Source organism: Narcine bancroftii, chromosome 6 (assembly GCF_036971445.1).
Source record: "Narcine bancroftii isolate sNarBan1 chromosome 6, sNarBan1.hap1, whole genome shotgun sequence".
Lineage (NCBI taxonomy): Eukaryota > Metazoa > Chordata > Chondrichthyes > Torpediniformes > Narcinidae > Narcine > Narcine bancroftii.
In genome coordinates, this window is record NC_091474.1 from 250,427,632 (window position 1) to 250,452,172 (window position 24,541).

Consider the following 24,541-nt stretch of genomic DNA (forward strand, 5'->3'; position numbering starts at 1 on the left):
TCTGGTACCATCCACAAAGTAAATAACATTTCTCCTCCATTTAAAAAAAATATTTGTCAAGTAATTTTCAATACCTCCTCCAGCTGGTAAGCACATTACTACAGCTCCCCTCTCAGGCTTCCCTCACCACATCGGATGCCCAACAAGGCCTGAACAACAATAATCTCGCTGAGGCTATATTAAATTGAACATCACATTCACACAACTAATTAGGTAACCTTGGTTATCTAAGCAACCTTTGTCTCATCTACTTGCACAACTCAGGTGCAGCAGATTATGTTAAATCTCCATACACACAAGCTTAAAAATCCAAAACGTTAAGTTCTAGTTATGTCCTTTCATATTCTTCCCAACAGGGAAGACTTGACAATGAGGTACATTCAGTAAGCCACACAGGTGCACAAATGTGATGCTGAAGGAACTAATCCCATGGGTAGTAATAGTCAACATTTTGGGTTGGGACCCTTATGAAGACAAGTAGAAAAGGGTGATATCAAGTATATTAAGGTGGAAAGAAAAATGAGGTAGGAGAAACTGGAGATGAGCTAAGAGGTAAAAGGGTTTTGGACAAGGGAGATAACTGGGGGGCGGCAGGGGAGGAAAAATTAGAGAGTAAAGTAAAAACAGGAGTAGGTAAACAGATGGAAATAGTGGAACCAGAGATAAGGGCTTTATTTGAAAAAAAATTGACGTATATGCCATTGAGTTTCAGACTGTCGAGTATGAGGTCTCAGGTTGTTCAGGATCTAGGCCTTAGCACACCCTTCTGCAAATAAATCCATGACTTCCTGTCTGACAGACCGCGATCAGTGAAGATGGGTGACAATACCTCCTCTTTGATCACACTCAACACCAGTACTCCTCAAGGAGTTCCCATTCCAACTCCATCTTCCAACTCCATGACACTATAGTAGTGGGCTGAGTATCAAATAATAATGAGATGGATTACAGGAAAGAAAGAGATGAAAGTCTAGTGGCATAGTGCCAAGTTCAGTCAATAATAAAAAGGTGATGATCATGGACTTCAGGAAAGGGAGCAGAGTCTGCTCCCTGGCCATATAAATAGGTCTAAAGTCAAAAGTGTGGATAACTTCAAGTTATTTGGAATATTTCCCATGGCCTGACGTGGGACAAGCACATTGATGTGGACCAAAGCTTCTACTTTCTGAGAAGACCAAGGCATGTCCAGTGCCCCTCAACAACTTCTTTCTTTTTCACTCCTTTTTATTGGTTTTTCTAATAAATAAAGTGCAGTGAAGAAAAGGGAGCAAAACTGAAAATACAATAGCACATATGTATTTCTATCAAGATAAAACTACAGTGTAAATTCGGTCTCCCCTCCACTGCACTTGGGTGAAGACAAAAAAGGCATCAAAAATATTATATTTTTTTAAACCTATCTAACTACTCTATAGATGACACTTTCTTTATTCTAATATATCCTAATTTCAAAGTATCATTTTCCAAAAGCATGAGCTACGATATTCTGAATTTCGATCTCTTTAATCCAATAAATCCAACTCTGCTTTATGTAGTTTTAATTGAATTCAGGCAAAGATTCCTACAAGGCCATCAAAATTTGAGCTGCATTCTGTTGAAATCGGTTCATTACATTTTGGACACAATTTTCCTATCATGCTTCATTTAATCTGCTTGAATACAGTTTTCCACTATGATACCCACCTGTTTTAAACAGCCGTCAATCATCCTAGTTCCCAAGAATGTGGTAACCTGCCTAAATTACTATCAACCAGTGGCATTCATATCAACAGTGATGAAGTGTTTTGAAGCCGATCAGCTCCTGCCTAAAATGGACAGAGATCCTTTCTAATTCTAAGTCTATGGAAGGTGCCATCTCACTGGCTCGACACAAAGCCCTGGAAAACCTGGACAGCAAAGATGTTCTTTATCAACTAGAGTTAGGCATTCAACACCACCATCCCCTCAAAATTGATCAATCAACTCCAAGACCAGAGATTCAACACTCTACTGTAAAATTGGATCCTGGATTTCCTCACCTCCAAACCACAGTCATTGAGGATTAGCGTCCATAAATACCGGAGCACCGTAAGGCTGCCCTCTTCGTCTCCTTCTCTACTCACCTTACACTATGACAGTACAACAACAAGATCTACAAATTTGCTGACGATGCCAAGATAGTGAGTTGTATAAAAATGGGCAATGAGTCAGCATACAGAGGGAGATTGAAAACTTGGCTGAATGGCGCACTAACCACCACCTCACACTCAATGTCACCAAAAGCAAGGAGACTTGAGGAACGGAAAACCAAAGATGTATGATCCAGTGATCAATGGGGGATCAGAGATGGAGAAGGTGAGCAAATTTAAATTCTTGGGAGTCACTATTTCGCAGGATCTTTCCAACACACTAATGGCATCATGAAGAAAGCCTGTCAGCACCTCTATTTCCTCAGGAGTTTGAGGAAGTTTGAAATTCCATCAGAAACCCTAGTAAATTTCTACAGTTGTGTGATGGAAAGTGTGCTGACTCATTGAATCACGGTCTGGTATGCGAACACCATACCACAAAGCCCTGCAAAAGGTAGTGTGCAGAGCCCAGGACATCATGGGCAAAATCCTGCCCACCATCGAGAATATCTAGATAGGGAAAGCTGCAACAATCATCAATGATCCAAGTATATGCTCTGTACTCGCTGCTACCATCGGGAAAGAGGTGTCGGGGCCACAAGACTCACACCACCAGGTTCAGGAACAGCTGCTCCTCCTCCACCATCAGACTCCTCAATGACAAACTCAATCAGGGACTCTTACTTTTGGACTTTATTGATTCATCTTTCTCTCTGTATTGCACAATTTCTTTATATTTCTTTATTTGTTTACATATGTATGTTGAGTACAGGTTTTTTTTTTGCACCGCCATGAAGTGGTAATTCTGCCTCACCTGCAAGAATTTCAGGGCTGCATGTGATATCATGTATTCACTCTGACAATAAATCTGAAAAATCTGATTACCCCAGCATCACAACATCAATAAGAACATAAGAAATAGGAGCAGTAGCAGGCCATCTGGCCCATCTTCCTGATCCGCCAATCAATTAGATCATGACTGATCTGATGACAGGCTCATCTCCACTTGCCTGTCTTTGCCCCATAACCCTTAATTCCCTTACTAAGTACTGTATGTTAAGAAAAGGCAAACTTCAGGAAGAACTGAGCTCGTCATGTAGTCTTTGTGGATGGAAACAACATTCAGATTTCTTGTCAGAGTACATACATGACATCACATACAACCTTGAGATTCCTTTTCCTGTGGGCCAGGCAGAAAAGTGCAAACTGTACTCAAGAAAAAGATATGTATACAAAAGAGAGAAATGTAAAAAATGAAACAAATAACTGCAATACAGAAAAAAATTAAAATTCAGTGTTTTTTATATTCAGTGCAAAATAAGAGTCCTTAAAGGAGTCTCTGATTGAGCCTGTTTAGCCTGTCTTCTTCCTAAACAGTCAAGTTCAAGGTTATCATCATCTCATTGTATAAAAGCAACCCGACAAAACAGCATCTCTCCAGACAATGGTGCATTTAGAAATGAGACACTTCAGAACTGAGGAGAGGGAAGACAGGTAAATGGAATGGGGTGAAGGATAACTGATTTTGATGGACCAACATTTCACATTCCACCTGCGGTGCCTGCAACACAAGGTCATAAACACTGAATTCTCCAAATTTTAAATAACCTGCTCCTCCTCAGTCCCTTTTTCTCTCCCTTTTAATAAACAATATATAGGAGTAGCAGGTCAACCATCTAGCCTGTCCAAGTCCACAATGACATTCTACAAGATCACATCTGGTTTGGCTATGAACTCAGCTCCATCTACCTACCTTTTCCCAGTAACACAATTCCCATACTATCCAAAAATCTAATTCTGGCTTAAATATATTTAATTAGGCAGCAAGACAGTTTCCTTGCGCAGAGAATTCGCTGCTCTCTAGGAAAAGCAATTCCTCCTTACTGCTGTCCTAAATCGACTCTTCTGAACCTTCAGGGTATGTCTGCTAGTTCTAGTCTCATCTACCAGTGAAAACAAGTTTCCAGCCTTTTTTATCTAACCCTTTCATAATTTTATGTTTCTGTAAAATATCCTCTCATTCTTCTGAATTCCAACTAGTAAAGTCCCAGGCACCTCAATCTCTTCTCATTGGCTAACCCCCTCATCTCTGGAATCAGTCTGGTGAACCTCCTCTGCACCATCTCCAAAGCAAGTATACTGCACATGTTCTCAAGAAGACCAGAACTGCACACAGTCCTCCAGGTGTGGTCTGATCAGTACCCTGTACAGTTACAGCATAATCTTCTTGCTCTTAAATTGAATTCCTCTAGTAATGAAGACCAACATTGACCCTATTGCACCTGAAAACTAACTTTTGCAATTCATGCACAAGCATTCTCTAGTCCCTCTCCACAACACCATGTTGAAACATTTCACTATTTAAATAATCTTATCTTCTGTTTTTCCTTCCTAAGTGAATAACCTCTCATTTATCAATTCTGTCCCGCTGCAGCAAGAGGTACTTTATAACCATATAACAATTTACAGTACGGAAACAGGCCATATCAGCCCCTCTAGTCCGCACTGATTTATGTGAAATTTCACTAGTTCCACCTACCACTCCCATAACCCTCTAATCCCCTCACATCCATGTACTCATCTAGACTCCTCTTAAATGACAGAATTGACCTTGCTGCAACTACTTCTTCCGGTAGATCATTCCACTCAGCCACCACTCCCTGAGTGAAAAAGCATTCTCTTATATTACTCCTAAAGTTTTGACCCCTATCCCTTAACTTATGACCCCTTGTCTCAATCGCACCTACCCTCAGGGGTAAGAGCTTATTCACATCTACTCTATCTATTCCCTTCATGATTTTAAATACCTCTATCAAATCAACTCTCAACCTTCTACCCTCCAATGAATAAAGTCCCAGTTTACTCAATCTTTCTGTATTCAGGGTACTGCAATCCAGGCAACATTTTTGTAAACCTTCTTTGCATCCTCTCTACCTCATTTATATCCTTCCTATAATTTGGAAACCAGAACTGCACACAATACTCCAAACTTGGCCTCACCAATGCCTTAAACAGTCTCAACATCACCTCCCAGCTCCTATATTCTATGCCTGGGGTGGCTAAACTTGCTTAATGTAAGAGCCGCAAAAGATAAAGCTCAGATGCTAGAGAGCTGCAGGATATGAATAAAATTCACACATATGTTTTTATTGTGACCTACACATTTTGTTACAAAAACTTCATATAAATTTTAATAAATGCATATTAAATGCAATATTTATTAATGTATGCAGTTTTTAAACTGTTAATTTGTATTAGTTTCAGTAATCACAAAAACACAAATATGCAAAAAAAGTAAACCAAAAAATTAGAGATATTTTAATCAGATTTCCACCATAAAAAATTAGTCGGGCGGGCGAGGGGGGGACACCAGCAGTGCGAGTCGGGTGGGCGAGAGACCGGCAGTGCGAGTTGGGCGGGCGAGAGACCGGCAGTGCGAGTCGGGCGGGCGAGAGACTGGCAGTGCGAGTCAGGCGGGTGGGAGGGGGTCAAAATTTCTAGAATATTCAAATTTTCCACGATGCGCATATTAAAGGTCAAAGAGCCGCATGTGGCTCGCGAGCCGCAGTTTGGCCAACCCTGCTTTATGCTATGATTTATAAAGGCCAGCATACCAAAAGCCTTCTTCACCACCCTACCCTATCCACCTTCAAGGAAGGCTGAACCATTATTCCAAGATCCCCCTGTTCCTCAGCATTCCTCAATACTCTCCCCTTCACTGCATACGTCCTATTTTGGTTATTCTTCCCAAAGTGAAGCACCTCACACTTATCTACATTAAACTCCATCTGCCACCTTTCAGACCACCTTTCCAAACAGTCCAAATCCTTCTGTGGTCCACGAAAACTCTCCTCACTATCCACAACTCCCCCTATTTTTGTATCGTCCGCATATTTACTCACCCAATTTACCATCCCATATCCAAATCATTAATATAAATGACGAACAACAAAGGACCCAACACTGATCCCTGAGGCACACCGCTCATCACCGGCCTCCATCCTGACAGACAGTTGTCCACCATGACCCTCTGGTGCCTATCTTCCAACCACTGCTTTACCCATCTGACTATCTCTATATTAATCCCTAGAGATTGAACCTTCTTCACTAACCTTCCATGCGGAACCTTACCAAAAGCCTTACTAAAATCCAAATAGACCACATCAACTGCTCTACCTTCATCAACCTTTCTGGTCACCTCTTCAAAAAATTCAACAAGATTCATCAAATATGACTTTTCCCTCACAAACCCATGTTGAGTGTCCCTGATCAATCCCTGACTATCCAGATATTTATACATATTATCCCTAAGAATTCCTTTCATTAGTTTCCCCACCACCAATGTCAAACTTACTGACCTACATCTTGCGCCTCTTTTAAACAGCGGAACCACATTTGCAACCCACCAATCCCGTGGCAGCACACCCTCCTCCAGTAACCGTTGAAAAATCACTGTCAGAGCCTCTGCTATTTCCTCCCTGACCTCCCTTAAGGTCCTGGGAAAAAACCCATTAGGACCAGAAGACCTATCTACCTTTATACACCCCAGAAGATCTAAAATCCCCCCTTTACTAACCCCTATCTTTTCCATAACTAATCATTTTGCCTCACTTATCTTACACAATTCAATATCACTTTCCTTCGTGAACACCGTCGAGAAGAATGTATTCAATATCTCCCCCATTTCATATGATTCCTCACACATACCTCCGCTCTGATTTTCCAGTGGACCTATTCTATCCTTAACTTTCCTTTTACTATTCACATATTTGTAAAAACCCTTCGGATTTTCTTTCATCCTATTTGCTATTGCCCCCTCATACATTCTTTTTGCCTTTCTAATTTCCCTCTCAAAGTTCTTTCTACAATCTATGTATCGTCCATACATCTCATCAATCCTTTGCTTCTTGTATTTAGCGTAGGCCTCCCTTTTATCCCAAACCCAAATCTCTCTAGAGAACCATGGCTCCCTTGAACATTTGGCCTTGCCTTTTGACCTGACAGGAACATAAAGATTCTGCACTCTCAAAATCTCACCTTTAAATTCTCCCCAATTCTCCGCAGTCTTTTCCAGAAAAAAAAAGATCATCCCAAACTACTCCCTGCGAATCCCTTCTCATCTCTTCAAATCTGGCTTTCCCCCACTCAAAGACCTTCATCTTCAGACCAGACCTATCCTTTTCCATAATTAAGCTGAAACTAATGGTGCTATGACCACTGGATCTGAAGTGCTCCCCAACGCACACCTCAGTCACCTGCCCTATTTCATTCTCCAACAGTAGATCTAACACTTCTTCCTCTCTAGTGGCTACCTCAACATATTGATGCAAAAAGCAATCTTGCACATATTTTACAAGCTCTAAGCCATCCAGTCCACTCACTGACTGCGTCTCCCAATCTATGTTAGGAAAATTAAAATCCCCAATAAACACCACCCTGTGCTTATTGCACATCTCAGCCAGTTCCCTACACATTTGCTCTTCTAGTTCCCTTTCCCCATTTGGTGGTCTATAATACACACCTATAATCGTAACCTCACTTCTTTTATTTTTTAATTCTACCCACACCGCCTCCCTTGACGAGCCCTCCAATCTATCACGCCTCAGTACCGTTGTAATATCTTCCTTGACAAGTAATGCCACAACCCCTCCCCTTATCCCTCCAATTCTATCACACCTAAAGCAACAAAATCCTGGAATATTTAACTGCCGGTCACAACCTTCCTCCAACCACGTCTCACTAATCGCTACCCCGTCATACTGTCAAGTGTCTAACCACACCTTCAGCTCATCCACCTTCCTTACAGTCTTCCTTGCATTGAAGTAAATGCATCCCAGAGACTTCCCACATCTTACCTTCTGCCTAACCCCCTCTCTGGCATCCACACTATTACTTGTTACCATCCTCCCTTCCCCATCATAGCATCTATCCCTTTCCTCTTCAATCAACTGCTGTTCCACCCCCAAATCTTGTGAATAAGCCTTTTCCCTTCACCTACAATATCTCTCTCTGCTGTCCTTCCTTACATGGACCCCTACCCCCCCAACCATACTAGTTTAAAGCCCCCCTGGTAGCCCTAAGCAAACGCCCCCACCAGGAAACTGGTCCCTCTGGGATTCAGATGTAACCTGTCCTTACAGAACAGGTCCCATCTCCCCCAAAAAAGGTCCCGGTTAGCCGAGAATTTGAATCCCTAACTTCTACTCCACCCCTTTAGCCGCGCATTCAGCCTCCACCTGATTCTATTTCTGCCCTCACTATCACGTGACACAGGAAGTAATCCAGAGATTACTCCCTTAACTGTCCTTCTTCTGACCTCCCTACCTAAAAAGAGATATTAACCACAAAAGGTAGATAGATAATAAATATATTCAGTTACCATGGTGCAAGAAAAAAAATGGTATTACATAGCCAGATGGTCCTTTTGTAGTCTCGGAACAGTCCATAATTCATGTTCAGGTATCCGATAGCTATTAATTTTTTAAAATTGCTGGTCTTCAGGCTCCTGTACTTTCTGCCCAAAGGTAGTAGTGAGAGGAGGTTGTGAACAGGGTATTGAGAGTCAATTATGATGTTGTCTGCCAACTTGAGGGAATGCCTTGCATAGAGGTCCTCAATGAATGAGAGGTTAGAGCCTGCGGTGGACCTGGCCATGTTTCTTACTTTCTGCATTCATGAGCATTTCAATTACCAAACCAAACTGTGATGCAACTAGTCAGAACACCTGGGGTCATTTGATACAGTATTTGATGATATGTCAAATCACCTCAGAGTCCTTGCAAGTTTAGAAGTTGGTGTGCCTTCTTCCCAGTTGCCTCAATGTGCTGAGGTTTTCTAAAATATGGATTTCCAGGAACTAGTCCTCTCTTCCTTCTCCCATTAATACGTTCAGGTGCACGGTCCCTCGACCTGTTCTTCCTTTTTTTTTGAATATTTTAATTTTTGATTTTTTTCAAAAATTATGCATTGTAACATTTTAAATATGCAATACATTAAACTATTTTTTCACAAACACAACAAACAAAATCAAAAACAGTCCCTCCTTCCCCCCCCCATACATACAGATCTGTTCATCGTCAGAGCTTGCATATATTTTAAGTATATAGAGTACAGTTGAGGAAACTATGTTTTTGTATATTAGTTACTTTTCTACCTTTTTCCCCCCTTTTTTATTACTGTATTTGTGCCCCTATGTGGTCCAGGTATGGCTGTCAGACCTTTACAAATTATGTGATTTTTTTTTCCCCACATAAGTCTACAGCTGTTCATTTCCACAGTCCATTGTGCTCCAAGTAGAGGGGAGTCAGACTTCCTAGTGATCGCAATAAATTTTTTCACTGGCCCCCCCTTTCTAAAATCAATAATAAGCTCCGTGGTCCTGGCACCGCAAAACCAGATTCTCAATCTCCATCTTGCATTGTGACTCATCATTTCCAGTTTTTCGGCCAACGACAGTGGTGTTGTGGACAAATTTATAGATGGCGTAGGAGCTGAAATTAACAACACAGTTATGTGTGTTCAGGGAATTGAGTGGGGAAGTAAGCACGCAGCCAAGCTGTAGTCAATGAACTACCTGATGTAGGCATTCCTGTGGACTGGATAATCTGACCCAGTGTGGACAGTCAGCGAGATGGCATCTGCCGTTGATCTGTTGGGATGATGAGAAAATTGAAGCGTGTGCGGGTCCTTTCTGAGACAGGAGTTGATCTACCCCACAAGCAAACTTTCAAAGCACTTCAACACGGTGGACACCAGTGCCACCAGCCGAAAGTTGGTGATGTAGGTCGCCTTGCTCTTCTTGACACTGAAATAAAGAATGCTCTTTAACAAGAGCTTGAAAATACTGCAAAACTCCAGCCAGTTCAGTTTGCACAGGTTTTAGAGATGTGACCAGATACCTCAAAACAGCAGTCTAAACATGTTGCACTGCCTTGCCTCATCCATTCCACTTGCATCTCCTAAGCATCATGGGAACATTATTTGTCTGCAAGTCCCCCTTCAAGTCACCCAATCAAGTCGTCTTGAAATCCCTCTTCCACAGAGAGAATAAAAGACCCTTGCATGATCAATGACCTCACCTCTTCCAGTAATCTCCCTTGTACAGACAAAAATAGTCCCCCATGTACCATCACTTCCAGTCAATCAATTACACATCCAAAAAAAAGTAGAGTTGTTGTCTGTCACACTGACCTCCATCTTTCAGAGGTCAAATGACAGCTCTCCAATACCTCCTCAGACTTATCTTTGAACAGTACACAACCAAGAAACATCAGCTACGGTCTACCACACCGTCACTGACCTCATCACCCAGTAATCTCCTTTCCACAGCCAAAATAATCCTCCCCTCCACCTGCCTCATCTCACCCCCCAACCCTCTTCCCTCCTCTGACCTCTACTCTAACCCTTACTATGTCTTCATTATCCCTTCTGACCTTCCACTCTCTGAGACGGAATGCTCTGTCGCAGTAGGGGCCTTACCTTCAATGTCCAACAACCACACATCAATGAGTTCCGGGCCTGTCACAATGGCAAACTTCTGTCATCTCCAAGCCTACTTCTTCAACAATAATTCTCCACCTCCCATTGAGAACCCCTTCTCCTGCCTCTTGGACACCTCATTCTGGCCTTCTGCCCACTCTGGATCTGTTATTTCCAACTGATGCTCAGACATCAACCATCTCGACTTCACCACTCCACTCACCTATTTCAAGCATACACTTTCAGAACACTCTGCTCTCCATTCTCTCTGCCCCAAGGCCATCTGCAGTATCAAACCTGTAGACAAGGGGAGCACTACTGTAATCTGGTGATCTGACCTTTACCTCACCGAGGCCAGGCAACAGCTCTCAGACACCTCCTCATGCTTATTAGTTGAACAGGACCCCATATTCTAGGACATCAATGACCTCATAGCTTTCAGTAATCTCCCATCCACAGTCAAAAAAAAATTGGCTGCAACACCAACTTGTAAATATATCAACTTTCATTCGTGGCTGTTAGATACAAATCCTGGAATACCCTCCCAAACCACTGACTGCATATTTTAAGGCAGTTTGGAGTAAAGCACAAAAGACTGCAAATGCCATGATGGAAGTAAAAACAATGCAGGTCAACAACTACTTTAGATAGAAAAGATAAAGATACATAACCAACGATTCGAGCCTGAGCCCTTCAAGGTTTGAGCAAAATGTTGACAGGAACCTAAATAAGATGGTAACAGAGAGGGGCAGGGGAAGGAGCACAGGTAAGAGGTAATAGGAAATAAGGGAGCGAAGGCACAATGGCAAACTGGGGGAGGGTGGATAGCTCTGCAAATGAAGAGAGAAGGGGTGGAGAGCTGGAGGAAGTGAAACAAAAGGATAGAGAAGAGAGGGAGAATGGGGGGGAGGGGGAGGTCAAGCAGAAACTGGAGAAGTTAATGCCGTTCAGTAGGAATATTAGGTGCTGCTCCTCCAATTTATGGATGGCCTTGGTTTGACAGTGCTAAGGCCATGGACAGACATGTCAGCACAGGAGTGGGACACAGAACTGAAATGGTTTGCCACTAGGAGATCCCTGTCATTGATACAGACAGAGTGCATGTACTCAGTGAAGTGATCTCCCAGTCTGCGTCCAGTGATGTAGAGAAGACCACAAAGGGAGCACCGAATGCACTAGGTGATTCCTGCAGATTCACAAGTGAGGTTTGCTTCACTTGGAAGGACTGTTTAGGGCTCCAGATGGAGGTGAGGAAGGAGGTGTGGACCCAAGTGTGGCACTTCCTGTGAACACAGTGGAAAATGCCAGAAGGACAATTAGTAGGAAGGGATGAATAGATGAAGGAGTCCCAGACAGAGGAGTCCCTATGAAAGGTGGAGAGAGGAGAAAAGGGAAAGATGTGTCTGGTGGTGGTGTTGTAAGTGATGGAAATTGTGGAGGATAATATGTTGGATGCAGAGGCTGGTGGGGTGGTAGGTGGGGGAAAGGGGAATCCAGGGGCAGAAGGGGTCAGCACAGATGAGTGGGAAAATGGAGGAGATGCAGGTAAGGGCTGAGTTGATGTGGTAGAGTGGAAGCCACCTTTTGTTTTAAGAAGGAGGGTACCTTGGATGATCTGGACTGGGAGACCTCATCTTGGGAGCAAATATGATGGAGATGGAGGAATTGAGAGAAAGGAATACAATCCTTTGGATTGGATGTGAAGAAGTGTAGTCAAGGTAGTTGTGGGAGTTGGTAGCTTTGCAAAAAATGTCTATAGAAAGTTTGTCTTCCGAGATGAAGGCAGAGAGATCAAGAAATGGGAGAGTGTCGCTGGAGATGGACCAAGTAAATTTGGTGAAAGTTGGCAGCAAAGCAAATAAAGTTGACAAGTTCATCATGGGTGCATGAGACAGCACTAATGTAGTTGTCAATGTAGAGAAGGAAGAGTTGAGGAGCCTTGCCTGGGATTGCTCCATAGACCCATGAGCTGTGGGCAACAAATTATGACTTTTCCAGCAGTGCCATGTATTCGTCCTTTCCTGATTGAAAGGTTTTTGAATTTTTGGTACCATCTTTCAAAAGGTTTTTTAATCCTGTTGGTCACAAATTGAAAATTTTCAAGCTGTTCTTGTCTCATCACGTTGTGACCAACTGTGGTCAACACCTCTACTTCCAATAGAAGCCTAAAGAAATATCTCCTACCAATTTTTATAGATGTACCATAGAATGTATCCTGTCCAAATGCACAATAGCTTGCTGCAGGAAACACAAAAATTGCCAGTTGTCAATTCAGTTCATGCAAACATCTATTGACTGTCAATACTTTCCACTGCCTCAGGAAAGCAACCAACATATTAAAACACCCATCCCATCTTGGTCACTATTCTCCCCTTTCCTATTCAGCAGATAACCATATAACTATATAACCACTTACAGCACAGAACAGGCCAGTTCGGCCCTACTAGTCCATGCCGTAGCAAATCCCCACCCTCCTAGTCCCACTGACCAGCACCCGGTCCATACCCCTCTAGTCCTCTCCTCTCCATGTAACGATCCAGTCTTTCCTTAAATGTAACCAATGATCCCGCCTCGACCACGTCTGCCGGAAGCTCATTCCACATCCCCACCACCCTCTGCGTAAAGAAATTTCCCCTCACGTTCCCCTTATAATTTTCCCCCTTCAATCTTAAACCATGTCCTCTAGTTTGAATCTCCCCCACTCTTAATTGAAAAAGCCTATCCACATTTACTCTGTCTGTCCCTTTTAAAATCTTAAACACCTCTATCAAGTCCCCTCTCAATCTTCGACGCTCCAGAGAAAAAAGCCCCAGTCTGCACAACTTTTCCCTGTAACTCAGACCCTGAAATCCTGTCAACAGTCTCGTGAACCTTCTCTGCACTCTCTCTATTTTGTTTATATCTTTCCTATAATTTGGTGACCAAAACTGTACACAGTACTCCAAATTTGGCCTCACCAATGCCTTGTACAATTTCATCATAACCTCCCTACTCTTGAATTCAATACTCCGATTTATGAAGGCCAACATTCCAAATGCCTTCTTCACCACACCATCTACCTGAGTATCAGCCTTGAGGGTACTATTTACCATAACTCCTAAATCCCTTTGTTGCTCTGCACTCCTCAATTGTCTACCATTCAATGTATATGACCTATTTAAATTTGCCTTTCCAAAATGTAGCACCTCACATTTATCTGTATTAAATTACATCAGCCATTTCTCAGCCCACACCTCCAGCCTTCCTAAATCACCTTTTAATCTATGGTAATCTACCTCACTGTCCACAACACCACCAATCTTTGTGTCATCCGCAAACTTGCTTATCCAATTCTCCACCCCTACATTAATTTGAAAAGGCACACCACCAGATTCAAGAACAGTATATCCTCATTGTTATCAGACCACTGGACTGACCTCTCATTAGTAAGATGATGTTCCCCTGCACTGTTTCAACCAAACTCCCATTTACAACACTACATTCTGCACTTCTGTTTTATTTTACAGTTCTGTTGCACTGAAGTATGGTTTGACTTGCCTGGATTACATACAATGTTTTTCACAATATCTCAGGACAAGTGACAAAAAATGTCACTTTTTCCATGCAAGAATATGATTATTTAATTTTTGCTGTTTGATGCTTAACAGAATATTGAAGTATAACAATGCTTTAATTGACATGCTCTTGATCTGATAAGGGTCAGACTGAGCCTTTGACATTTAAGATTACTTCAGTATATGCAATGTATATTCCATTTCTCCCAAAATTTGTATTCAGATCACACCATTTGTTCATTGTTTCACTGCCTTCCTTGGTGAATACCTCCAGAATGAAAGAGAGTGCTCAAGAGACTTAAAGAAAGAAAATAGATTCCAGAATGCAACATATTTGGATTGGATTAGAGGATTTACTTGAAATGCCAATTACACAAAATAAGGTCAAAAATACAAAATCAACAATGATGTTCATTGAGGCAAGCAAGAAATTCTGTAGATACTGGGGTCTAGTGCAGCTTACAAAAATGCAAGAAACTCAGCAGGTCACACAGCATCCATAGGAAGCAAAAGGCATGACGTTTCAGGCTCAAGACCTTTATCAGAAATATCAAAAACTAGGCAGAGCCTGAATAAAAAGGTGGGGAGAAGCAGAGTCTAACAGGTAAAAGATAACAAGATGGATATAGCTGGAAGGGTAGAAGAGAAAAAAGTCAAGGTGAGACGAAGAGAGCAGAGGGCTAAGGAGAATAGCTCTGATTAGAGAAGGAAGGAAAGGAGGTTGGGAGCTGAAGAAAGGGAGAGAATGAGGCTAACAGAAAATGGAGAAGTTGATAGTGATTGCTCAGCTTGGCTGTATTAATATAACCATAGTAAATGGATCCAAAGAAGATTCTATGCTGGGAGAAGCACAAAAGTCACTGCAGACCAGAGGAGCTCACTTTCAATTCGACCTCCTCTAACTTTAAATCTATACTAAGCACTTGCTAAAACATTAACACGATAGTAATTAGTTTTATTAGAGCGGCACGGTTAGTTCAGTGGTTAGCACAAGGCCATTACAGTGCCAGTGGCCTGTGTTCCAATCCAGTGCTGTCTGTAAGGAGTTCTCTCTGTATCAACATGGGTTTCCTCCGGGGCTCCAGTTTCCTCCCACCTTTCAAAAACAATATGGGGGTTGTAGGTTAATTGGGGAATTTGAGCAGCATGGGTTCATGGGCCAGAAGGCTGCAGTCTAAATTGAATTAATTACTATTTGTTACTAGCTTCAGAATATTCAAAAGTTTCCTAGATCAAAATGAAATCCAACGATGTTCTGCTTCACAAGAAAAATCCAATCAAGGTAGATTCCATCTGATACCTTCCAATGTCCATACTGCAGCAAACAAAATAAGAGGTTCACCCATGGCATATAACACTTCGACAAGTTAAGTGAATGGGCAAGCGTGTAGCAGATGAAGTGCAATGCAAATAAATGCAGTTATCCACTGTGGAAGGAAAAATAGATCACCTTATTCAAATAAGGAAAGAGTTCACCCTGCTCTTGCGCTGAGGGGTTTGGGAGTGCTTAAGCATGAATTACTAAAGGTAGATTTACAGATGAAACAAGTCATCAAGAAGGCAGATGAAACATTGGCGCTACAACTGTTCATGGTACTGGTGAGGCCACGCTTCGAGTAAATACTGTGTGCAGCTCTGGTCTTCTTACTTGAGAAAATATTTACTCACACTGGAGGTGGTGCAGAGGTTGCTCACAAAGTTGATTCTGAGATGAGGGGTTAGCCTACCCGATGGGGAGAGATTGGGTTAGCTGGGATTATATTTGCAGGAATTCAGAAAGAGAATCTTCTTAAAAAAATAAAATTATAAGTCAAGTTGCGTTTATTTGTCGTTCATACCATAATCATTGCAGTGTACAAGACAGCGTTTCCTCAGACCATGGAATTACATCAGAAACTTTTTTTTATAAATAACATATCATTTATAAATATCATGTTGCATATGCCAGCCCTGTGTCCCAGAGTTCAGAAGCCTCACGGCTTGGGGAGAAGAAACTGTTTCACAATTTGGTTGAGGTTCCGAACGCTTTGGTACCTCTTCCCGGATGGAGAATAGATTGCGTGGAGACCTTCACAATGCTTATGGCTTTCTGCAAACAACGGCCATTATAAATGTCTATCATGGCAGGGAGAGAGAGCCCAATAATCCCCTCAGCACTCTTTACTCTCCACTGCAGGGACTTGCGTTCTGGGATGGTGCAGTTCCTGAACCAGAAAGTGATGCAGTTACATAGGATGCTCTCAATGCATCCCCTGTAGAATGTAGTTAAGGTGGAAGCTGGACTTCCCTCAACATCCACAGGAAGTAAATGCATTGTTGGGCCTTCTTAGCAATGGATCTGGTGTTGGGGGACCAGGATGGGTGGAAATAAAAAGTCTGAAATCGACTATTTTAATTGTACCTAATTGACTCATTATGTGCACTGTTTCATAACTCCAAAGGAAATTGGCCAATGACAATTTTTCTCAAGCAAAATATTTCAGTAACAATTGGGTCTAGAACAATGATTGCTGTTCCCACTCACATACCACCTTAAGCAATCCCTTACTAATCACAGAGCACCAATGGCATAGAGATTACTTTAAGTGGTATGTGAGGAAAGAAAAAAATTGAGAACCGCTGCTTTACAGTGTTCTAGCAATGGGAGTTCAACTTTGGCATACTGAGCACATGATCTTATATGCTTGAACAATCCAAGAACTGAGATGACCAACAACGGGATTCTCACCATATGACTGATGGAGTTCAATCTGGATAAGTGTGAAGTGATACATTTTGGACAGTCAAATTTGAAGGCAGAGTACATGGTTTATGGCAGGATTCTTAACTATGTGGAAGAACAGAGGGAACTTGGGGTTCAAAGCCAGAGATTGCTCAAGGTTGCGATGCAGGTTGATATGGTAGTTCGGAAGGCTAAAGGTATGCTGGCCTTCATTCGTCAGGGGATTGATTTTAAGAGTCGCAAGCTATAAAATTCTGGTTAGACCACACGGAAAATTGTATTCAGTTCTGGTTGCCTCATTACAGGAAGGATGTGGAAGCTATAGAGAGGGTGCAGAGGAGATATATCAGGATGTTGTCTGGATTAGAGAATATGTCTTATGTAAGTTTAGAAGAGCTAGGACTTCTTTTTGGTGTGAGGGATGAGAGGTGACAATGGAGGTCTACAGGATTATGAGAGGCATAGATAGGGTGGATAGCCATTACCATATTCCTGGGGTGAGACTAGCAAACATCAGAGAACCATATAACCATAAGATCTTTTGGAGAAGTAGGCCATTTTGGCCCGTCTAGTCCATACCGCCATTCCATCGTGATCTGATCCATTCTCCCAATCAGCCCCACTTCCCTGCCTTCTCCTCATTGAGACCAGATTCAAATACCTATCCATCTCTGCCTTAAATACACCTAATGGCCTGGCCTCCATAGCTATCCATGGTAGCAAATTCCACAGGTCCACTACTCTCTGAGGTGAGGAAAGTTTAGGGGAGATATCAGGGTTAAGTTTTTTTTTTAAATATACACATAGTAGGTGCCTGGAAATGCATTGCCAGGGGTAGTGGTGGAGGAACCTGGTACAATCAGGACATTTAAAAGACACTTATTAGACAGGCACATGGATGCAAGAAAAATAGGTTTATGTGAGGTGGGGAAGGTTCAGCTTATTGAGGAGGTTTGTAGAAGTCAGTACAACATCCTGGGCCAAAGGGCCTGTACTGTGTTGTAATGTTCTATGTTTTTTATGTTCTATGTTATCATATCAGCACAAATTTGTGGGCTGAAGAGCCTGTAACACCACTGATTCACCGCGGCTTACAAACAAATAAAGAATACACTCACTCGTTTCTTCCAGCACACCATGAATTGGATTTTCTTTTTATTACTCACTAGACACAACATTGCATTCTTCAACTCCCCAAACACCACCCAGCTAAACACCACCCAGCTAAACTCCTCTGACCTTCTCATTGGCTCACTGCTGCATGGGAGATCCTGACACTCAACCTCTCCTCCTCCTGCATCTGAGATTCATCATTCGTATACTCACACTTAATAGACCCACACATGCGCACTATTACTCCCGCATTTTGGATCGCTTACGGCATCAATGGCACCGCTCCTGACCAAGGTAAGTATGCGACTGCAATAGCACCTCCCCCCCCCGCCCCCCAGCCTTTGAGCCATGCAAGGAGGCATGTGATTGGAACTGTCCCGCTAAGTAACAGTCCAGAGGGCTGACAGTTCAGCCCAACCTCATACGATAGACAATGCACATAGTCCGACTGGCAAGGGTGCGACTGGTCCTCTAACTCTGGTTCTGTTGCAGAACATGGGCATCAATATATGCCGGCTTCAACCTGTCGATGGAAACAGAGTCAGTTTTTCCATCCCTGTCAATCACAAAAGTCTTCAGGTGGTGTTGTAAGTCCTGAAAAGGACCATTGGAAACGGGTTGAAGTGGTCTGCAAACAGCATCATGCCAAAGGAACTCATGAGATGCAGCATTGTGAATCATTCAGCACAAACACATTGCAGGGGACACCTGCCACGTAGGAGTAGGATGGAGTAATCTCGTGTTTTCCCAAAGACAATCAACATAACTAGCTGGTTCATAGAGCGTTTTGATTGGACTTGGATTCAGAAACTTGCCTGGCAAGTTTAACATAGAGCCATATAGTAGTTCTGCCACTGAACATCCAAGATCTGCCTTAACAGCAGTACACACTCCAAGGAGAACCATGGGCACACGTTCACTCCGTGTAGATGCATCACCACTAGCTGTTAATGCTGCCTTCAGCTGTCGATGGAAATGCTCAATGAGGCCATTGGCCTGCGGATAGTAAGCCATAGTGCGAATACGTGTAGTGCCCAGAAGATCAATGAGAGCTCAAACAACGCTGACTCGAACTAAGACCCTTGATCCGTTGCAATAGTGACTGGAACACTGAAAGATGGAATCCAATGATTCACAAAAGCCCTAGCGACTGTCACCGCAGAGATGTCAGTGATAGGAAGGCCTCCTGCCACCTAGTCTTCACAAGTGAGCAAGTAAGTATATCCCTGTTGACACAGCAAGCAGGTCCTTGCCATAATCCAACATCCCATTTAACATGGGGTCAGGTAAAGGGTTCCATAGGTAATTTGATTGGTGTTCTTCTACCAAGATGTGATAAGATTGTGAAGAGACTAAAAAAAAATCCTACCTCATAGCCGCCGGCACAAAAGGCCTAGGCCATCCTGTGGAAAAATTACAGACTAACTTTTCACCTGATTTATCTAAGGTCACATCTTGAAAATTAAGACCAGAGTTCATCAGGCGATGTTAGACGAGATCGGGTTTGGTGCGCCATGCACGAGCCATGGATGTGAAATCTAGGACAGTTGTTGTATGTACTATGAACTCATGGGGTCACCACTTGTAACAGCACTAATTCGCCCGGGCACGTGCGCTATTATTCCCGCACGTCGTATCACTTATATAATCAGCAGGAGCCGGCACAAGCTGGAACTTCGTGTCATGCATTACATTTCTGAATTACAAAAAAAAATCCTGGCAACTCATTTAATGCAACTAATCTGCTAAAATATGAGCATCGAGTTAAACTTGGACTGTAGAATGCCAACATAGTCAGGCTCAGATTCAAACTGTTGGTTACTTGAGGGCTCAGGCCTGAAATATTGGTTACATTTCTGTGATACAAGGAAAACTGCATAACTTGTTGAATTTCTTCAGCACTTTTCTGTATTGAACGATAATTATCTGTGTTAGCACCACCCACTCACTACACAATTACACCTGGAGTGTCAAAAAGGTCATTAGAAAACACTTACAATTAAAGCAAATGTTACTATTTCCTTTAAAAGAAACTTTACAACAAAAACAACTGGAATTCATTAGAACCGGTTTTAAATTCTGTACTTTACTGTTCTAAGATTTACACAAATATATCCCCCCACCTAAAAATAAATAACTTTTTTTTTTAAAAAAAGGATAGCATTGACAGGGATGCTGTGACAGTAAAAACACTGAAATCTGAAAAGCCACATATGTTCAGAAGTTTCCAACCTCAGCAGTATTCAGTAAACCTGTACATTGAAAGCAAAAGCATCTGAGGGTATTTAGACAGCTTTAATAAGAATGTGCTGAATTATGTGTCAGGATTAAGAAAAATGGTTTCAAAGTTCAAGTCCAAATTCCAGTGTTAATTTATCTAATCTCTGGTGAACCCAACCACAAAATATTTTACGTCCTGTAGTTTTGCAGTATACTTCCACATTAATGACCACTTGGAGCAAGATGTGGAATGTTCTCTCGATATCATGGAAGGAATGTGTCATATAGAGGCCAGAAAGAAGAGAAATAAATTAGTATAAATAAGGAAAAGCACATTTTTTTTTGTAATTTAAAAAAAATGATACAACAGTTTGTGCTTTGTCAGAACATACATATGATAGATTATCTGTTCCGTGGTTCCTCTTACATTCAGTCAAGTTCGTATCCCACTCCAATGCTAACAACTCATCCAAAGAATAACGCCCACATTGCTGTCAGTACCAATGAGTCCCACATTTTTATCTAAGCAAGCACATTACAGTTGTAATCTCAATGTGAATATCTGGATTAACATTTATTAAAAGATCTAATAAATTAAAGGGTCAACTTAAAGGTCAATCTTTATTGTAATCCATCTGGATTACATTTTTGCAGCCCTTACCAAAATAGCAAGCTTCAAAGTTATCCATAAAAATATTTCAGAATTAAAGTTACTGCAGTAACCTGTCCTTCCTTCGATCAAAGTCTATCTTCAGGACTACTCCCAAAGTTGTCTCTCCCTACAGCTTTAAATATTTCATGTGAAGTAAATAAGACAAGTCACAAATTAAATATAAACCTTGTTTATATTTGATTACACTGCAAGTTTCCTTAATTAAGAATGACCATTATCTCAACTACTTCAAACCCTACTTAAATGTGGTTAACGCTGCTTCCCTCTGCTTTGGCCAATAGAGCTACCTCCTGCATTTCCTCGGTTTCTCAGAGTTCAACACTTATCCCTGTTCCCTCCAAACAAGTTCCTTTTATCCTCACCTTTCACCCCACCGGCCTCCGTATTCATTCTTTGTCATTTTACCAGCTGCAACTACACCACACCACTAGCCACATACTTGCTCCTTCCCACTATCTGCAGGGATTGCTTTTTCTATGACTCTCTTGTCCACTCATCCCTCTGTGACTCCTGATACTTTCCTCTGCAATCACATGAGGTGCTACACTTGCTCTTCTATCCAGGGACAAAAACCAGGTGAATCAACGGCTTGCATGCTCCTCCTCCAACTTCTTCTACTGCGTTCAGTGCTCCAGGTACAGCCTCCTCTCCACTGTGTCCACAATTGCCATCATGAGCTCCCAGTTGCAAGCCATTGCAACTGCTATTGTGAAAGCCAACAGAAAAAAAAGAGGAAAAACAGCCCAATGGTATAATTTTTCCGATTTCAAGCTGTGTTCACTCTTCTCTAATCTACTTACATTTTTCCCCAATTGCCTTCCCCCTCATTTTGTCCCTTTCCACCCAGGACCCCCATCCATTCTTACCTCCCTCCCTCTTTAGTTCCTTCCTTTTACACACTTAATTTTCCATTTCCCCCTTTGGATTTTTCTTTCTCTCCCCTCCCCCTTTGGTTCCATCTGGTCTCATATCTACCACTATTGTCACCTTCTCTTATCAGATTCCAACACTGGCAGCTTTAGTCCCTACCTATCACCCACCACACCTTGCACGACTCATCTTCCTCCTCCTCCTCACTCCTGTGCTTCACCCTCCCTCTATCTGGTATCATCCTTCATCTTCCCCTAGTCTACCAACTGTGTCCATCACCTTTTGCAGGGCTTTTCGCTCAGAGGTATTGGTGCCCTCATACCAGGCCGTGATACAGCCAGTTAGCACTTTCCACTACTCATCTGTAGAAGTTTCCCCAAGATTTTCGATGTCATACTGAATCTACACAAACTTCTGATGACATTAGTAGTTCAAGTCCAGGAAAGGTCCTATGAGATAGTGACTCCCAGGAATTTAAAATATGCTCAATCTCTCCACCTCTGATCCCTCAATGATCTCTGGATCATATACCTCTGGTTTACCCTTCCTAAAGTCTGCACTCAGCACCCTGGTTTAGGTGACATTGAGTGAAAACTTGTCATTAGTACACCATTTAGCCAAGTTTTCAATCTTCTTCCTGTATGCTGATGTTGCAGTCGCATACTTACGTGAGTCGGGAGTAGAGCTAGTCGCCACTGGTGCAATGTGCAAGAGTAGTAACGCGTATGCGCAGGCCAGAATAGAGAGGTGCATACACCATGATGAATCGCACGCATGCGCAGGGTTGCAGGAGAGATTAGGGGCATCGTGGTCACCCATGTGGCAGACAGCCAATGAAAAGGGTAGGTGGGCTTGGCTGGGTGGTTTTTGGTGAGAAGAAGGAACTGCTGTAGTGCTAAGAATAAAGAATGTTGGCGCCAATGTTGTACTGAAGAATGAGTGTGTTCTTTTAATTGTGTGTATATCGTATAATTTACAGCCGCTACAAGTGATGACCCCACGAGGGAACACAGTTCCAAGTAAATTTTTAATTTTTTTTTAAAAAACTTTACGGCATGGCAATGAGCCATTTTGGCCCATGAGTCTGTGATGCCCAATTTACACCCAATTAACCTACACCCTGGTATGTTTCGAACGGAGGGAGGAAACCAAAGCCCAGGGGGATCCCCATGCAGACACAGGGAGAGCATACAAACTCCCTACAGATACACAGGATTTGAACCCTAGTCCCAATTGCTGGCGCTAATAAACAAAAATTTGAAAGTGAAATCCTTGCATAGATGCACTGGGAAGATTAAAGATTCACCAGAAATATTCTGGGTGCAATGAAAGTGTTACGAGTCCAGAAGACTCCAAAAACAAGCAGCAAAATGTTTTTAATTTTCATACATAATAATGAATCAATATTTCACTTATTACTATTAGCTTAACCTCCTTCTAATTAGAAGTGCACATGTATGTAATATTTATCTGTTGAAGAAAATTCTTTGTTTCACTGTCCAATCATTCACTTTTCACTTCTCCAAGTTCACTGGGATCAGGCAATTTTCATACTGTGCATAGAATTAAACATTTATGATCCTCACCAGGCTCTGGTGCCTTAACTTAAATTGTTACTGCAAAGGAAGGTTTTTGTTGGTTTCAGAGAGAGAGATTTGTTGTTCATTGGATGCACATAAACTGATCTTCAATCAGCCACTTCAATGTCTTGCTGAAGAAACTTGCCCCCGCAAAGGTTTTTCAAAAAGATAACCTCTTCTTCCAGGTTACCACAAAGAGTTCTTTTTCCCCTATTTCAGGAGAAACACATTAACCAGCCACATCCTCTTGTAATTCGTTACAAGGGTTTAGAAAAGGCTGAATTCAGAACTCAAAACCAGTCCTCAAATGGGGTCTTACAACAGGTCTGCAAAACTTGCAATTTCCAACATCAGCTCCTGCTGTAAAAACTGACTCTCTCTCTCTGTTTGCAAAACCACATGACCTCTCTTAGAACTGCAGACTTCAAACTGGTACCAGCTTTAATAGCAAAATATATTGTGAGGGGGTTGGAGGGTTATGGGCAAGGGAGTGGGTAGGTGGAACAAGTGGAGATTAGAAATTAGTGCAGACTAGAAGGGCTGATTTGGCCTGTTTCTGTACTGTAAATTGTTATATGGTTATATATCAATTTCTGAGCCTGGACATCTGTTCCTTTAAAGACAATAGTCCATTTCAATTCTACAACATCAGTCCAATTAACACCTACTTGTGAAGTCTTCATAGGCACTCTTCATGGTTTCTGTAAAGACACTGGCAGACTCAAAGTCTGCATAACTCTTGCATTTTTAATGAGATGTATTTTGTGAAATGTTAATGTTTCTTGTGGAATGTAAATACCTAAACCCTACAATCTAACCTTACCCTTTAAGATCTATTTTATTCCATAATTGTATTAACTTACTCTGTAACAAAGGTCCCGATCGCTGGTGCTGTAAAGGCATGGTGCTAACCGGTACAGCAACTGTGCTTCTCCCTCTGGCAAGTAAAAATGGAAACTGATAAGGATAAACCCATTACGGAGCAGTCGGGGAGGTCCAACCTAAGGTTCCCCCACTTTTTATTCAACAATGTAGCGGCGTGGTTCATGATCCTCTAGCATGTTTCTCCTCACTCAATGTGACAAGTCAGAAAACAAAGTTTGGTCTGCTCCCAGAGCAGAATGGAAGTTGAAGATGTTCTAGTGAATCCAGCTGATAACTTCACATACGATGTCCTTAAAGCTTCTATTTTGGAGTGAACTCAGCAGTCCCAAAAGTCTTGT

The 24,541-nt window shown here is 42.1% G+C and overlaps 1 protein-coding gene across 3 annotated transcripts in view; it reads right to left on the reverse strand.

Annotated features, from left to right (window-relative positions):
- Nucleotides 1-24,541, reverse strand: part of tjap1 (tight junction associated protein 1 (peripheral)) — a 220,193-nt gene that overhangs the window by 174,278 nt on the left and 21,374 nt on the right. The gene's annotated exons all lie outside the window — the stretch shown is intronic.